The sequence below is a fragment of the Peromyscus californicus genome, unplaced genomic scaffold, assembly GCF_007827085.1.
Source record: "Peromyscus californicus insignis strain IS unplaced genomic scaffold, ASM782708v3 Scaffold_5__1_contigs__length_169319896, whole genome shotgun sequence".
NCBI lineage: Eukaryota > Metazoa > Chordata > Mammalia > Rodentia > Cricetidae > Peromyscus > Peromyscus californicus.
Genome location: NW_026294573.1, coordinates 129,100,145 through 129,118,216, shown reverse-complemented (window position 1 = coordinate 129,118,216; position 18,072 = coordinate 129,100,145).

Here is an 18,072-nt window from a genome sequence, read left to right as displayed (position 1 = left end):
ACACACACACAATCAATCAATCAATCAATCAATCAATAAATAAATAAATAAAATCTTAAATAATAGTTTTTTTTTTTTAATAAGCCATGTGTGGTGACACATGCATGTGTTCCCAAGACTTGGGAGGAAAGAGCAGAAATATCAGGATTGGAGGCCATCCTTGGCTACACAGCAAGTTCAAGGCCAGCCTGGGCTACCATGTCTAAAACAAAACAATGACATACAAAGAAAATAATTGCACTTGTGTGTAACAAAGGATCATTATTTATAATATACAAAGAATTTCTTAAAAAATGAAACAAGAGAAAACAAGCAAGGCGGGGGCGGGGGGGGGGGGGGGGGGGGGGGGGGGGGCAAAGGTATGGATAGGCAGTTGTCTTAGTCATTGTCCTGTTGCTGTGGAGAGATACCACGACCAAGGCAGCTTATTAAAAAAAGCATTTAATTGGGAATTTGCTTTAGTTTTAGAAGGAAAGACCATGATCATGGTGGGGATCACAGTAGCAGGCAGGCAGGCATGGCACTGGAGCAGAGACCTCATGTCCTGATCTGAAGGCGGTAGGCAGACAGACATTGAGACTGGGCCTGGTGTGGGCTTTTGAAACCTCCAAGTCCACCCCCAATGACACACCTCCTAATCCTTCCTGGGCATTCCACCAACTGGGAACCAATAGATGAGCCTATGGGGGCATTCTCATTCAAACCACCACAGCAATTCACTAAGAATACAAATGGGGAGCTGGAAAGATGGCTCAGTGGTTAAGAGCACTAACTGTTCTTCCAGGATATGGGCCTTAATGAGTTCTCAGATTTTTTTCTGTTCTGATATTACAATCTTTTTTTAAAGATTTATTTATTTATTATGTATACAGTGTTCTGCCTTCATGTATTCCTGCACACCAGAAGAGGGCACCAGATCTCATTACAGGTGGTTGTGAGCTACCATGTGATTGCTGGGAATTGAACTCAGGATCTCTGGAAAAGCAGCCAGTGCTCTTAACAGAGCTCTGAGCCATCTCTCCAGCCCCTGATATTACAATCTTAATTTTAGACTTTTGAAGACAATCCCAAAAGAAGGGAATTAAAATCAGTTTGGGCAATGACAGTATTAATGGAATAACCATGAAATCCCTTTAGATAATCAAGAAGAATTTTTAAAAAATTAGAGAGAACATTAATTTAAAAAATCCCTTTTCCTTTAGGATTGGGGGTGTAGCGCAATGGCACTTGCTTCATATGCATAGTAAGGCCCTGGGTTAATCCTCAGCACAGAAGAAAAAAATCTTTAAAATAATTTAATTTTTTTTCTTAAATTTGGTGTGTGTGTGTGTACATGAGCACAACACAGAACACATGTGAAGTTCAGAACATTCAGGGGTCTTTCCTACTATATGGGTTCCAAAAATAGAACTCAGGTTGTCAAATTTGGTGGCCAGTACCTTCACTGGCTGAGCCCTCTCACTGGCCTATGACATAATTTTATATTTAGAGAAGAGTTGCAAAATAGTATAGTTTCCACATGCCCTTTATAGTGGTTACTTTTACTGTTGCTGTATGGAGGTTTGAAAGAAAATGGCCCCCAAAGGGAGTGGCACTATTTGGTGTGGCCTTGTTGGAGTGGTTTTGTTGGAGGAAGTGTGTCACTGTGGAGGCGGGTTTGAGGTCTCATATATGCTCAAGCCATACCCAATGGCACTTCTGTTGCCTGCTGATCAAGATGTAGAACTCTCAGCTCCTTCTCCAGCACCATGTCTACCTGCATGCTACCATGTCCCACCATGATGGTAATGGACTGAACTTCTGAAACTGTAAGCCATCCAATTAAATGTTTTCCTTTATATGAGTTGCTGTGGTCATGGTATCTCTTCACAGAAGTAGAAACCCTAACTAAGACACTGAGATACAATACCATGACAAAACAACTAAGGGAGACTGGGCTTATTCTGGCTCACAGCTGGAGGGTACAGTCTCGGCAGCAGGAGCTTAAGTCATCTGGCCACATTGTGCCTGTAGTCGGGAAACAGAATGATGAGTGCTGTGCTCAGCAGGCTTTCTCTTTTATGTTTTGTCCAGGACCCTAACCCATGGAATGGTGCTGCCACATTCAGGATGGGCCTTCCCATTTCAACTGATACAATCTGGATCCTACATGACAGAAATGCCCAGAGGTGCCGGGCGGTGGTGGCGCACGCCTTTAATCCCAGCACTCGGGAGGCAGAGCCAGGCGGATCTCTGTGAGTTCGAGGCCAGCCTGGGCTACCAAGTGAGTTCCAGGAAAGGCGCAAAGCTACACAGAGAAACCCTGTCTCGAAAAACCAAAAAAAAAAAAAACCACCACCACCAACAACAACAAAAAAAAACCAATGAAGGGGGCTGGAGAGATGGCTCAGCAGTTAAGAGTACCTGCTGCTCTTGCAGAGGATTCAAGTTCAGTTCCCAGCACCCACATCAGGTGGCTCACAACCGCATATGACTCCAGCTCTAGGGGATCAGTCCAATGCAGCTGCTTTCCTCGGGCACCTGCACATAGCCCCCTCCCCACACCTGTAATTAAAAATAAAAATAAGCCCAAATGAATTAAAACATGGCATGAAAATATGGGGCCGGGATGATGGCTTAGTTGGCAGAGTACTTGAGGAGCCAAGTTCCTCCCCAGAACCCACATAAGAATGTTGAGCTTGTCTGGGCAGTGGTGGAACATTCCTTAATCCCAGCACTTGGGAGGCAGAGGCAGGCAGATTTCTGAGTTTGAGGCCAGCCTGGTCTACAGAGCTAGTTCCAGGACAGCCAGAGCTACCCAGAGAAACCCTGTCTCAGAAAACCAACAGAGAGAGAGAGAGAGACAGAGACAGAGACAGAGAGAGACAGAGACAGAGAATGTGGGCTTGCTGGTCAGTCATTGCAGTGTAATTGGGGAGACCCTATCTTGATGAAAGTAGATGACTTTCCTGGGGAATGGCACACATATGCTTACGTGTACACACATTTTCCCCGTCTCTCTTTTATTTGGAAGTTACTTTTGACTGCAGCAACATTTGGGGTAAAAGGTTAGAAACACTGCCATTAGAGTTGTTTTGTGTATATAGTACTGGCAAGAAGGAAAACCACAGGGCCTAGGAGGAAAGATCTGGGGACTTACAGATGTAGACAGGTCAGTATTTTATTCCAGGATTAGTGGTCAACCAGGCTTGTAACGAGAGTACAGAAATCAGGCAGTCTTCCCCACAACTTTGAAACTTTTGTTGTTGTTTATTTGTTTTCAGTGTGGGGATTGAATCCATGGTCTCATATGTGCCAGGCAAGTGCTCTACCACTGAGCTATATCCAGTCCCCATTTAAAAAAAAAACCTGATTTTTTAAAAATTGTGTGTGTGTGTGTGTGTGTGTGTGTGTGTGTGTGTGTGCAGGTACTCTCAGAAGTCAGAGAAGGGCACCGGATCCCCTGGAGCTGGGATTACAGGTAGTTATGAACTGCCTAACATGGGTACTGGGAACTAAAATCCAGTCCTCTGGAGGAGCAACAAGCGCTCTTCACCCCGGAGCCATCTCTCCAGCCCTACCCAGTCCCATTTAAAGACTTTTATATATCTTGTGAGTTATGCAATTATGTCATACATGTCAGACATGTTTTCTAATATTTGATCACAATTTCCATTGTGGATCCAGTACTGAGTAATATTTACTTAAAGCTATGGGACTGGTTTATTTCATTTACTAGCCATTGTGATTCTAGGCTAACTGCCTAATCTTATCAGGTTTTTACGTCCTCATCTGTAAAGAGGACGAGTGTGAGGACCTAATTATATGCAGAAGCAGAATGACTAGTCTAGCTCCCGGCACATGGACGTCTAAGGAATCATAGCCACTGTCCTTCCTCACGGGCCCGGCAAGCTCCAAGTCCTCACATACTCCTTCTATTATTGGAGATGATTGGAAGCTAAATACAGCAAATACCATGAACTCCACGAGAGCAGAGACAATATCTTGCACCATGAGTCATATCTGACATATATGATCTCGGTAAATGGTTGGTGAGCCGATGAATAAACATTCGGTTTAGACCCTATTCTATAATAATTGTCAAATGAAGAGACATCAGCCAATCTAATTAAATAAACATTAATCAATTTCTTATTGTATTAAAAAGCTCTGACCTAAGCCCAAGAAATTAAATAAGTAAGATGTGACCTCTGCTCTCAAGATAACTTTGGTGGGGCTGGCGAGATGGCTGGGCAAGCAAAATTGCCTTCTCCCAAGGCTAGTGGCCTGGCTAGTTTTTATGTCAACTTTGCCCAAGCTAAGATCATCTGGGAAGAGGAAGTCTCAAAGGAGAAAATGCCTTCATCAAACTGACCTGCAGGCAAGCCTGTAGGGCATTTTCTTGATTAGTAAGTGGTGTGTGAGGGCCCACTGTGGGTGGGTGGTACCACTCCGAGGCAGGTGGTCCTGGACTGTAGGAGAGAGCAGGCTGGGCAAGCAGTGAGAAGCAAGCCAGTGAGGAGCAGTTCTCCATGGCCTTTGTTTTGGTTTCCTTAGAGTTCTGCTCTTGCTTCCTGCTTTGACTTCCCTCAGTGGACTGTGACCTGGGATATGTATGACAGATAAACCTTTTCCCCCATAAGTTGCTTTTGGTCAGCGTTTTTATCACAGCAAACAGTAGCAAACAGACACCTCCTGACCTTCTGATCCCTGGGTCCCACATGATAGAACTGGTGCTTACAGGTGGTCCTCTGACCTCCACATACATGCCGTAAATGAATACACACAAATGCATGTTTAAAAGGAGAGTTTAGAAGGAGGTACATATTTGCACACAGGTAAGTGTAACACAAGGCAGGGTTTGATAACTCTACAGAGCTCAGGTAGTGGGAGTGACTATCAGTTGGGTAAGGAAGGTCATACAGTGACTACAGAATTCATCCCGAAATGACACATGGACTCAGCAGGGAGAGCTGATGGAAGATTCAGAGAACCCGGCTTCCAAACTCTGTCTTACCTCAGAATATCAAATGTGGTGTAACTGTAAAATACCACCAGGTTTGGCTTAGTTAAGGTTTTTAGTGCTGTGAAGAGACACCATGACCACAGCAACTCTTATAAGGAAAAACATTTAATCGGGGTGGCTTGCTTACAGATTCAGAGGTTCAGTCCATTATAATCATGGCAGGAGCATGGTTGCATGCAGGCAGACAACAGCTGAGAGTCCTACATCTTGCAGGCAACAGGAAGTTGACTGAGACACTGTGCACTATCCCGAGCATGGGAAACCTCAAAGCCTGTCCCCACAGTTCTTCCAACAAGACCATACCCACTCCAACAAACCCATACCTCCCAATAGTGCCACTCTCTATGAGATTATGGGGGCCAATTATATTTAAACTACCGCAAGGTTTAGGATTTGATCTAGCAGACATTCCCTAAGCCACACTATAAATCCACTGTACATCTATTATCCTAAAGGCCTCTATATAAGGATGTTATGTCCATTTCACACAAAAACACAGTTATTGTGGCATTTAAATGATTTGTCTTGTGCCATACAGCTAGGAAGTGGTAGACCCCAGACAAACCCCAGAATGTGTTGAGTACAGTACAATAGAAGATAAATAACCAGTTCTCTGGAAACACGGCACTTGCTTTGCAAGCAAATCTTTGCTTTGAGTGAACATATCAGTATATGAAATGATTGACATTAAGTGGCTATTTTGAAATTCCTTTACTAATTTTGTAATAGTGTTCATCATATGACAATGTGTTGAAGCAATGGAGCCAAAACCCTTGCACTGGTTCTAGTTACCACTGGCATGAAGATCTTGCACCATTGTGTACAATGTGTACTTTGGCTACAGAGGCTAATCACAGCAAAGCCATCACATTCTTAGGGAGGACATCTACTGAGGTAAAGATGTCACACATTGCTTGACTGGTTTCTTCTTGTATGTACATTCTTTTTTTTCTTTTCTTTTATTTTTCCAAGACAGGGTTTCACCTTGTAACTCTGGCTGTCCTGGAACTCACTCACAGAGATCTACCTACCTTTGCCTCCCGAGTGGAGTGCTGGGATTAAAGGCATGCAGCACCACTGCCCAGCTTGTATGTATAGTAGGAAATAACTTGGTTTTTACTGATGCTACCTCCAGTTCAACTTTTTACATTTTCTAATTTCAGAGGTTAAGAAGACCACGGTGCCGGGCGGTGGTGGCGCATGCCTTTAATCCCAGCACTTGGGAGGCAGAGGCAGGCGGATCTTTGTGAGTTCGAGGCCAGCCTGGTCTAGAGAGCGAGATCCAGGAAAGGCACAAAGCTGCACAGAGAAACCCTGTCTCGAAAAACCTAAAAAAAAAAAAAAAAAAAGACCACGTTTAGCAAATCATGGTCATCTTAATTGTTTTAAAGATGCTTGTGAAGCTGTGTGCTATTTTCAGACTCTGGAATTTAATAACAGTTACAGACCACAGTGAGTAAGCACGTCAGGAAGCCAAGAACAGTGGAGGACATTAAAACATTAAGATGCAGGGATGTAGCTCATGGGTAATATGCTTGCCTAGTGTGCACATAACTCTGGGTAGACTCTCCACTACCATGGAAATGGTGTGTGGTGGTATGCATCTGTCATCCTAGGATTGGAGAGTAGAAGCAGAGGATCAGAAACTAGAGATCATCCTTGGGGATTGAGGCCCACCTAGGTTACATAAGAACCTGTCTGAAAAATATTAAAGCACTAGGCACATTCTTATTAAACAGCTTGGTTATAGGTGCCAAGTGTGGTGAGTTTTATGGTTCATTGGGCAGGGCTGGCTGTATTGTATGCCAGATACTTCAAAGAACATTCCGGAGAAACTCACTGGCAGTTTCAAGCTAAGCCCTAAACCTTATATTTTGTTCTCTCCCTCTCTCTCTCTCTCTCTCTCTCTCTCTCTCTCTCTCTCTCTCTCTCTCTCTCTCTCTCTCTGTCCCTATTTGTCTCTGTCTCTGTCTCTGTCTCTTATTTAAAAGCCTTTAATACTATACTTTCAGGGACCATTTCTACAGTTCATTAAGAGCTTGTGTCATGAAGTGTTGAGACATTTTACAGGACACTTCAGTTTCTATGTCAACGACACAAATTTTGATTGAGAGATAGATGAGGGGCCTAGATTAAAAATAATCAAAAGACCTGTGGCCTCATTTTTTACCCTAACTGAACAACTATAAAAAGAACATTTTTTGAGAAAATCAAGAGTATTTGGTTGTGGATGGGGCTGGAGGGAGAGCTCAGTGGTCAGGTGGCCTCTTAGATTTTCTGTAGGGGATACTTAATTATCTTAAGTTCTTAATTTCAGTTGTGGCTTAAGCCATTTTTCCTCTCAAAGCCATTAAAGAAGATATTTGTTCAGGGGCCGAGGGGCTGGATCATCAGTGAAGAACACTGGGCTCACTCCCAGCACCTACATGGTGGTTCACAACCATCGGAAACTACAGTTCCAGTGGATCCAACGCTCTCTTCTGACTTCTGTGGGTACCATGTACACACGTGATGCACATACATACATGCAGACAAAACTCTCACATAAATAAAATAAATGAACCTTAAAAAGTTTTTAAAAAATATTTGCTTATAAAACTGGCATTCGACCTAACTAATTGTTGTTAGTTCTATGATGTTATTGTGTTATATAAGAAAATGTTCATATTTTATGAAAAATTAAAAAAATTATATGTGTGTATCTGTTTGTGGGTATGTGCATGAAAGGTGCAGGTGCCCCCAGGGACCAGAAGAGGACAATGGATCCCCTAGAGCTGGAATTAAAGGTGGTGTGAGCTCCCAGATGTGGGTGCTAGAAACCAAACTCAGGTCCTCTAAAGAACAATAAGTGCTCTTCACTACTGAGCTATCTCTAAAGCCCCAGGAAATGTTCATGTTTTAGAGATGGATGATTAATACATTGAAGGACAAAATTACATGATGTTTTGAATGTGCTTTGAAGTATTCCAGCAAAGGAAAAACGATGGGGCAGACAGGCTGAAGCCAGTATCTGCATACTGAATACTCAAAGCAACGGGAGTTCTTATATGTTTCAAAATTTCAAAAAAAAAAAAAAAAAATTCAAGAAAATTCTTTTCTTTTGAGATAGATGGGGTCTTGCTCCATAGCTCAGGCTGGCTTCTTCCCTCAGCTCCCAGGTCCTGGGATACCAGATGTGCCTCACCACACCTGACTCGCAAAGGTTGTCATTGGCTGCTGTGACTGGAGACATTTCTGACAGTCAGGAAACTCAGTCTAAAGTTATCCAAATCCTTCATTTCCTAAGGTTGCCCTAAATTGCATGCCTGTTTCTACCCAGAGAAGGTCATTCTCCATCTACTAGCTAGTTATATTTAAAAACTCAAACCCTCACCATCTTACTCTCTGCTTAAAATCCTTCAAAGGATTCCAGTTTCTGAAATATAACCAGAAGTTCCTGTGGGAGCTGGCTGTCTCTGCTACCTCCTGCCCCTGGCCTAGCCTGCTGGCTTCTTTCAGATCTTCAGGGGCCAAGGTCAGTTTAGGCCCGTGACCTTCCCTGAGCTGCTCAGGATGTTCTCTTAGAACACCCTCCTCTACCCATTGTTTGCCCCTTCTACAGGCCAGCTCTTTTTACGGGCAATTTTTACAACGTGTCCTTTTGTTTCATGTCTGTTTTTTCCACTTCTGAAATCTCCATGTGTATTTTATCTACTGTGGACAGGCAACAGCACTCCATTTTATTGACTCACTAAGAAACATGTCTTTCCAAGCTTCTAATCCTGTGTCACGGGAATACACTTGAAGTGTAGCTTAAAAGTATTAAAAAGAGGGAATCTGGTGAATGCTATCCAAAAGGTTGGCTCAAGTTTTAGAAGAAATGGGGCTGAGGAAAAAGAGGCATTTGGAAGAAGTACCAGAGGGCTCCTAAGTAAATCATTACTACCAGGCCAGCAGGCGACCACAGTGGTTCTCTGTGTGTCTGAATTCATTAATTTTTTGGTCTGTGATACTCATCTGCTCAGTCAGTACCCAACCTGTAGCTTAATTCTTCAAAGTGCAGGGAAGGCTACACAGTCCCTCACTACTGGGCCAAGTCAGGGGACAGGAGGCAGATGAGGGACATGGGGCTCTCACGTGCAGCTAGGGAGCCAGAGTCAAAGGGGACATGCAAAAGTGTACCAGCGCACAGCACGGGAGAGCTGAACACCATGTTCTAAAAACAGAACAGGGAAACATACAAAATTCTAATAAGACCGGTAACAAATTTGAGTCTAACTATAAGCTTGTGTAGAGTTGTGCAATCATATTTATTTTCAAAACTCAACACTACACATATAGCATTTGTGCAGAAGGCACTAGAACTCATTTTAAGAATTAAAGAGTACATATTCATTCCCAGATTATATGGAACACTTAGAAAAGTGTCAAACACGGGGTCACAAAGCAAGTCTTAATCTACACCAAAGTTCACTATGGTAAAGCGAATGACAGGGAGGGAAAAGGATGAAAGCCCATAAGATAGCGGGTTCTTTAACAAAGGGAGAGAAATACAGCGTGAGAGAGGAGACCAGGGATGAGGAGAGACACGGAGAGACACGGAGGGAGGGAAGAAAGGAGCGGAAAGAAAGGAGGAAGAAATCAGAACTTTCTACAAGAGTAACTGCCGGGTAGTATAAAATGTCAGCGTTGTGCTGTGCATGTGATTCTCTCTCTCTCTCTCTCTCTCTCTCTCTCTCTCTCTCTCTCTCTCCCTCTCTCTCTCTCTCTCTCTCTCAGCACTTGGAGAACAAGGCAAGAGGACTGTCAATTCAAGGCCAACCTGAGCTACACATTGAAACTCTGTCTCAAAACAGCCCCAGCACCACCAGGTCAGTCAATGGTCACAGAAGATGAAAACTGAAGTGCTAGCTGTCCACAATCAGGCCGGCTGGAGGCACAGGACAGGAGGCAGTGCAGGACCCAGGACTTTCCGTAGTCACGAAAGACATTGTTAGGACAATTGGTGAGATCTGAGGAGTCTGTAGACTAGATAAGTCTTTTATAAACATTGGTTTCCTGGATTTTAAAAGCTGGTCTATGGTTGTAGAGAGGATGCCCTTGTTTTAGGAAATAAGAACTGGGGTACTGGGGGTAAGAATCCATCATGCCTGTAAATTAAGTTGTTCAGAGAAGGTCTGCACCTGTGGTACAGAGACAAAGACAAAATAAACGGGGAACACTAACTCCAGGGAGCCCGCGATGAGCGTAAGGAGAGTTTTCATCATATTCTTTTCCGTTTTTTCTTTAAAGTGTGTGTGTGTGTGTGTGTGTGTGTGTGTGTGTGTGTGTGTGTGTGCGTGTGCGTGTGCGCGCACGCGCATAGGCACGTGCTTGCCACAGCATACCTGTGGAGGTCAGAGGACAACTTTCTGGAGCCTCTTGTCTCCTCCCACAGACAGAGTCTGTCTTGTTGCTGTTGCGATGTGCTTTGGACCCAGGCTAGCTGGCCCATGAGCTGTCTTTCTTTGGTCTCTACCTCCCATCATGTGTAGGAGTGCCGGGATGAAGATGTGTAACCATGCCATCCTCTTTTTACAAAGATTTGGGGGACTGAATGGTCAAGCTGTCAGGCTTGTACAGAAAGGGCCTTTGCTTACTTACCGAACCACTTCCCTGGCCCCTCTTTCAATTTCTCTAAAAGTTTGAAATTAAGTTTAAAAAAAAAATTATGTACATGTGTCCATATGTGTCAAAATTTTTAAAGTTTGTGTGGTCAAGATCTGAAGTTTGGATAAATAGGTGTTTTTAAATATTTCATAATTTAAAAGGAAAAATTAAAAATTAAATCTAGCCAATTGTACTTAAAAGGACTCCCCTGGGTCAGAAGAGCTGAGCTGTCATTCACACAAACGAGGTAACCTGTGGACAGGACAAAGTGCCCTCAGGCCTGCATTCCTCTGTAAGGCTTGAAGCACACAGGATGTAGAAGCTGAAGGTGACCTGTCCAGCTCTGCGGCTCCGGCCTGACAACTTATTATCTGTAAACAACAGGGGGTTTTATCTGTTTCTGTGACAGGATGTAGAGATAATAAACACTTAAAAACCTTCTAAAACCTGTTTCCTTGTCGTCCAGTTCCTGTACATGTATGCCAGTGCAGTCAAGATTCATACATCTCACTGTAGGCAAAGCGCTGCGCTAATACAGCAGGGTCATAGAAACAAACAAAAGAGGTCCTTGAGGCGGCTCAGCAGGTAAGGACACCCGCTCAGCAAGCCTGCCCACCTGCGGCTGACCTCCAGAACCTGCGCTGGCAAGAGAAGCCACTCTGGAAAGCTGTCCTCTGATTTCCCAGGTGCACTGTGGTACGAACATGCCTACACACACACACACACACACACACACACACACACCGAATGATCCAATAAAGACACAGTGAACACTTACTCCCAATCCACGACCCAACAAGGAGAAGGGCCCGGAATGAGTTTGCCGGTGGCTTTATGCTCACTCTCTTTTGCTACCTCACTTCACTTTCATTTCTGGAAAGGTTTCATTTTCCAGTTTTACGAGGGTGGAGGAACCCAAAGGGTCCCCACAGAAGTCAGCTTGTTCTGTATTACACACCTTGTGAGTGGTGAGGCCAGAATTTGCCTCTCTGTCTGATCCACATCGCCATAGTTTGTGTCACAGATCATGAACACTGACTCGATGCCCCTAGGGGATGAGTCACGCTGGACAGGTGAGTAGGTGAAAAGCCACCCTCTAGGGAATGCTCCAAATATCTCCAGGTTAGAGCAGCAACTTCAAAATTCCCCGGGGGAGGTCTTCTCGGTGAGTTAGTCACCTTGTGGGATTCTGAGATTTGAAGATGGGCATACCTGGTCTTTACAGACAGTCTCCCTGAATCTTCCAGCAGAGGATGGTTAAAGAGTCTTTAACCACTTTTGTGTTCCCCCAACCCCAATGAGACAAACTGATAGTTCAGTAATAATTTTAGTGTATACAGAAGAAGACAGAAATATCTGCAAAAACCAAAATCGACATTTAAAACAGCTGGGATGGTGACGGGGCACACATTTCCCTGCATCTTAAACACCACAATGTGGGTCTAGAGGGCATATGACTTCATAGGCCTGCATCCAAGCACCTCTGCCCCGCCCTTTTTTATTGTTAGTTTTTGGTACAGGCCTAGTTTGGCCTTGAACTCATGATCTTCCTGCCTCAGCCTCTCAGGGGCTGGAATTATTGCTATGTGCTACCGTGCTCAGCTGTTCCCGTCTGATTAGTATTTTGCTGTCGCCTGGTCAGGCAACTTTTAGCATTTGACACGAGCTAGAAACGGATCGAATTAGTCACTCTACTCTCCAGTTTGTAACCTCCCGGTTGTGGTTTCCTTGGCTGTATAAAAAGGAAATAATAAAAGCCTACCATTCCAGCACTGGGGACCCGTCTTGAAAAACCAAACCAAAACAAACAAAACCCAAAAACCTTACATCAAACCAATTCAAACAACAAACAAACAAAAACCCTAACTCACTAAGATCAATGGGGAAATCATAAAGGTCTGTGATACACAGTGAGTACTCCTGAGAGTTTTTCTGCTCCCGCCTCTGCACGCACATCTAACAACAACAATGATCACATGATGGTTGACCCTCACCACGTTGCAGACTCTGCTCTAAGCACACTATGCAGGAACTCACTAATTTAATACTCACTGCAGCCCTCACAACGAGCACCTTCATTTTATAAATGAAGATAATGAGACACAGGCAGGACAGACGAGTTTGCCCAAGTTCAATCGGCGCTAGATGACAGAGCCGGGACTGACTCCAGACAGCTGGGCTGGGAACCAGCGTTCCTAATCAGCACATGTGACACCCACTCTGCTGTCGGAACCACCCCGGCACACTGCTCTACACATCCTTTTGGTCTGTCTCCCAAATCAAGAAAACATCCAAGAAGGTAGATTTACATGGGGGAAAGAACTGCGGGTCACAGTCCATTCTGAATTTTTTATTCTTTGTTGTTCTTTGCTTTTATTTTAAAATATTTTAAAATTTTTCAATAACAAACGATTGAAATTAACACTTCAAGAGAACTTATTAAATCTACATTGTATCTGTACAAAGAGACATCTAGGATACTTACTTGTTCAATCTCTATACCTTTGTGGATAATATCTGTTATTGCTTATAAAATGTAACCATTTTTTAAAATAATATCATTTAAGAACATCTTGCTGTAACTAAAATGATATAAATACATATACATAAAGCAAAGCGAGATGTTGGTGAATGAGTTATAAATCATATGCTTTTAAGTGTGAGTTTTTTTTTTAAACCTACCAGTCACAAAAATGTATTGCAAATTGCTCTTCTGTGCCAAGGAGGATACAAATGATTGCTCGCCTATTCTCAAGATGGAGCTGTCAATGTAAGCATCCTTTCTATAAGACAATACAAAATATAAGCTTTTAAATTCTCTAGGAAATTTTACCCTAAAATTCTACTTCCTTAAAGGTGCCTTTTGAAGAACTGAGATGTAGAAAATAGATATGAATCACAGCAGAATTACAAAAGCAATTTTGGTGATAAGTTGTTTGCTCACTATTTCTAAAAAGGAAAACAAAACTAGGCTGACAGTGGAGCATGCCTTTAATCCCAGCACTTGGGAGGCAGAGGCAGGTGGATCTCTGTGAGTTCGAGGCCAGCCTGGTCTACAGAGCAAGTTCCAGGACAGCTAGGACTATTATGTTACACAGGGAAACCTTGTCTTTAAAACAACAACCAAAAAAGGGGGGGGACTGCATAGAGGGAGTTATTTCAAAAAACAAAAAAAGAGGGAGTAATTATTTTAATGTCAATATGTTGTTTGAGAACTACAATTAATTAGTGAATAGTGAATATTTTCCCATTAGTAGGTGGTGATTAAGAACATGTGATTGAGAGCAGGTATGAGTTAATTCCAGTAATCCTGACTTACAAGTTGTTTAAAGGTCACTTACCTTCTTTGAATGTTTTCTCATTCTAAGTGGGAGTGATGACATTATTATATAGGGACACTGTTAGACTTAAGACACTGTAAGTAAGGCACTTGGCACACGGAAACATTCCTCAGGAGCACTCAGCATTTTTCTTGTTGCATTACTTTAATGGCACAAGAGTGTCTCATGGGAGAAATACCCTGACTCATTTAATCAGACCCAGAGCTGTAGCTGGTCAATAGCATCAATATAAACAGTAGTAAAATTCCCACACATTTCTATTTATCATTTAGGATTAAATCCTATAAGGATGACTACTGTAAACTTCTAACACATTATTGAACTACCTATCAACATCCAGGATTACTAAATTAAATAGTCTCATGTCACTTTAAATAGATATATTCAATTCTTGCCAGCAATGGACTCTTTTTTTTAAAGATCTATGCTAATTTTTAAGGCAAAAACCCTACCCCTAATCCACATTTTTATTTCTTTTTATATATTTTGCAGTTTCTTCTTTTGTTACACTATATACTCTTCAAAGTATTAGAATGACATAAAAAGATCAAAAGGGCAATAGGTAAAGACATTAACGTAGTCTGTTATAGATATGGCATCTACAGTCATCTATCAGTGGAGAAACTTTTCCAGTGTTTCTGTAGCATCTCTGGAGCCTTCCCTGTTGGTAGGGAATGACAGCTGACTGGGATAACCCATTCTTCCCTGCTCCCACTACAATCTTGTATTTTACAGATTGAATTTATTGGTAGATTTTGATCTGAAGGTTTCTGCACCAGAAGAAAAAAATAAAATATTTTGCAAGAAAAAAGTGAAATCTCTCCTTTACACCATCTACAAAAATACAATTCATGTGAATTAAAACATTAATGGAAAAATTTTCCCGTGTAACTTACAAGAAAATATGAGCCAGCATGCACTGATCTTGGCATGAAGGGCACCACTTGTACTTAGCTTTCCAAATGTGTGCCTCTGATATCAGTTCAAAGTAGCTCTAAAGCCAAAGGCATGGGAAACCCTATTTATCAATAATCGTGTCAAGAGATGGCTTAGGACATTAATACCTCAACTATCTCTACCAAAGGCATGGGGAAACTCTACTTATCAATAATTGTGTCAAGAGATGGCTTAGGACCTTATTACCTCAACTATCTCTACCTATCAGCAAGCCAAGCTCGCCATAAAATATATACTGTAAACCATGTGCACAAACAGCAGATGTATCTGTAGGACATGGTCAGGTATCTTATGCAGACCCTTGTGTATTTTTACTGTTTTTATTGTTGTTGTTTTGCTTGTTTGTTTTTGAAACAGAGATTCTCTAAGCACCCCAAACTGGTCCGGGACTCTTTACGTTCTTTCCCCAGCCTTCTGAGCATTAATTAGGATTACAGACTGAGTCACCATGCCTGGTTTCTTAAAGCAGACACTTGTCAGCTTCCTATCTTTCGACATTCTGGAGCCACTGCTTGTCTGCTGCAAAGTCAAAACTCATTAGCACAGAGAGGTTCCGAGAAGTACTGCAGTGGAAAACAAACCCAGCTAAATGCATTAGTTACTTTTTGGTTGTTGTGATAAAACACCATGATTAAAAGCAAGGATGGGCCTGGTCAGGTGGTGGCTTTAATCCCTGCTCTCGGGAGGCAGAGGTAGGCATATCTCTATGAGTTCAAGGCCGGCCTGATGGATAGAGTAAGTTCCAGGACAGCCAAGGCTACACTGAGAAACCCTGTCTCTAAAAACCAGAAAAAAAAAAAAGCAACTATGGAAGAAAGAGTTTATTTTGGCTTACTGTCTGGGAGGTGGAGAGAGGGGAGGGAGGAGTAAAAATCCAACATGACAAGGGGGCAGCATGGCTGTAAACAGACCCAGGGGCAGGGGTGGGGAAGCTGAGGTCCACCATTAACACAAAGCAGAGAGAGCAGACCGGAGTGTGTGAGAGGCAGCTGTACACTTTCAAAGCCTGCCCCCAGTGACTTACTTGCTCCAGCAAGGCTGCACCATTACCTGGGGACCCAGTGTTCCACTACCCAAGCCTATGGGGGGCATTTCTCATTCAAACTCCCACACTAATTTAGTCTGATTTGACTACAGGATCTGTCCTTCAACATGAGGCCTATTAATCTCCATATGATTCATGGTGGACACCCTAAAAAACACTTGAGCAGGAAAGCGAGTTCTTTTTGAAGGAAAGAATACTGCCCAGTATTGTAATTTTACAGACTGAGGCTCCATTTGAAGCACTCTGACATAACCTATTGAGACTTAGTGCTGATGCTGTAAATTAAGACACACGCAGATTCTATATTAACTTGCTGCTTGCCAAAATAACACATAGCAAAATTGCTGATTGCCTTGGACTTAACTTCTGATATATCATCATCTGGGAAAATTAAGTGTTCAAATAATCTAAAAGGATTTACATTAGCAACCAACAGGGTTAAATGTATTTAGGCTTATACCTTTGTTCTTATCCATTAAAATATTTCTTATGCAAGTGTGAAGTACATCATGTTGTGGTTTTTAAATAATCACAAAAGAAGAATGAATTATTCTGTTTAAGGAACAGAGCTAATGGGAGGGAAGGAAAGAAGGGGGAGAGGAGAGACTAAGATCTTTGAGAAAAACTTAACATTATTATTAGAATTAAGCTGCAACTATTAAGTGGACTCTTCAACCTTATTTTCTTTCCTTATGAAAGTATACTCCAGGGTCTACATAAAGGGAGAGAAAGAGAAGAAAGAGGAAATGCAATACAAACGCCGTGACAAGCAGCCCTGCACCTTTGGTTACGTATGCTCACTATTACATTAACGGTAACGTGACCTGTAAACTGTTAGGTTTATGAACATTAAAATTCAACTTCAAGACTGGCACAATAGTGTACGCCTTTAACCCCAGCAGTTGGGAGGCAGAGGCAGACAGAGCTCAGGAGCACTATGTCAGACTCAGCTACAAAGTGAATTCCAAGCCAGTTATGACTAGACAGGGAGAGCCTGTCTTGGGAAGGAAAAAAATTCATCTTCAGCCATGTGCTGTCCCTGTAATCCCAGCACGCCCAAGGTGGTGGTAGAAAGATGGAGTTTGAGGCCAGCCTGGGCTAGAGGATCAGGAATGACAGCCTGTTGCTACATAGTGAGACCCTGTTTTAGCAAAAGAAAACAAAATCAAACACCTCATCTGTGCCTGGGGCACAGGCCTGTAATTGCAGCTCCAGGAGAGGCAGAGACTGGAGGCTGGAAGCTCAAGGGTCTACCTGAGCTATAGGATGAGTTCCAGACCAGCCTAGGCAATGTGGACCCTGTCTCAAAACAAAAAGTAAAAAGAAGGCTGGGGTCACAGCTCAGTTTCACAGTTTGGTTCCAGCATTCATGGGGCCCTAGGCTCTATTTTCAGCATTAAAAAAAGGATACAGCTTTGGAACAACTTCCATTATATTTATTATTTTATGCATGCATGTGTGCAACATACCTGTGGAAGTCAGAAAATAACTTATGGGGTCTGCTCTTCCACGATGGAGATCTCAGGGATCAAACTCAACCTTGCCAGTGGGTGCCTTTACCCACAGCACACTCTCTCCAGCTCATATCTATTTCTCTATTAAATGTGTGTGATTGGATAACCAGGCTCTTTGAGCAGATGGTTTTGATTTTAATCCTATTTATACCACTTATGAGCAGTCAGAGAAATAGCCAGATTTTGCCACTGGCCACCAGTTGATGCTCACCTTCTTGTTAATTTTCTCTTAAATAAGAGCAATGGATTACGTTTATGGTGAAGCTCAGTTATGGCACTTGCTAGCTAGGTGGAAATGTAAATAGATGATGTTAACCTTTTGGAGTCAAAATCTTACCTACACGATAAAGACAATACTACCGACTTGGTGAGAATATTTGAAAATTTAATATATTAAAAAAAAAAGTAGCCCCATAGAAAGCTTTCTTTCCCCACTTAATCCATTTCCCATTTAATCCAGGACCTCTATCCTGGGTTCGATCATTTGATTCCACTTCCTAGCCCGGCATATCACTGGGATTTCTTCCCCCTTTTCGCCTTTCCACTCCCCAACCCTCGCAGCGGTCGTGGACTTCAGACTCT